This window comes from Cynara cardunculus, assembly GCF_001531365.2.
Source record: "Cynara cardunculus var. scolymus isolate 2C chromosome LG 13, CcrdV1, whole genome shotgun sequence".
NCBI classification, from domain to species: domain Eukaryota; kingdom Viridiplantae; phylum Streptophyta; class Magnoliopsida; order Asterales; family Asteraceae; genus Cynara; species Cynara cardunculus.
This window is the reverse complement of record NC_037540.1, coordinates 36737393-36738555: the sequence shown is the minus strand read 5'-3', so window position 1 is coordinate 36738555 and position 1163 is coordinate 36737393.

The following is a 1163-nucleotide window of genomic DNA, read 5'->3' as shown; positions in this document are numbered from 1 at the left end:
AATTAGGAACTCACCTCTCATAGAGATATATCCACCTATATTGGACCGGACCACCATTTATAGCTTCACGTGTCAAATGTATCACGAGGTGTTCCATTGAATCAAAGAATCCAGGCGAAAAGACTTTTTCCAACTTGAAAATTATTTGAACAATACTTGTTTGCAATGGAACCAAGTCATCTATGTGTAACACCCTTGAACATATCACACGGAAGAATGTGCACAACTCCGTTATTGCATCCCATATCGAAGTTGGTATCATCCCTCGTAAAGCAATAKGAAGCAATCGTTGCATAAACACATGACAATCATGACTTTTGAAGCTATAAAAGCTAGAATCTTCTAGGTTCACACAACTCCCTATGTTYGAAGCATACCCRTCTGGAAACTTCAACTTCTTCAACCATGCACACACTTGTTTTACTTGTTGTTTGCTCAAACTGTACGATGACTTTGGTTTCACTACTTTGTTGCTTGACATGGCAATGTTCAAATCCTGTCGATCGCAATGAACCTCTACATCTCTTCTCGCCTTTACATTGTCTTTAGTTTTTGACGTATCCATGACGGTGTTAAAGAGATTCTCAAAAACATTCTTCTCAATATGCATGACATCGAGGTTGTGTCGGATCAACAACGTCTTCCAATATGGCAACTTCTAAAAGATGCTTCTCTTTACCCAATTATGATTGGTTCTGAACCCGCTAATTTTTCTTTTTTTGAACTATACGGGAAACCTCATAAACAGTTGGAAGGTGACGAACGAACTCCCAGATCTCTTTACCGGTTACCTCAGGTGGTGGACCAGTTAACACCCTATTACCTGCCATAAATCCTTTTCGATCACGWCGGAAAGGGTGTGTTCTAGGTAACCATCTCCGATGACAATCAAACCAACATGATTTTCCTCCATTCCTTAACTGGAAGGAATCCACCTCCCCCATGCAATATGGGCATGCTAACTTGCCATGTGTGCTCCAACCCGACAACATTGCTTAAGACGGGAAGTCGCTGACGGTCCATAGTAGTATAGCCCTCATCTCGAAATTATTCTTACAATACGCATCATACGTAAGAACAGCCTCCGTATACAACATTTTTAGATCATCTATTAGCGGCCTGAGAAACACATCCAAATTCTGACCGGGGCTCTTTCTACCAGG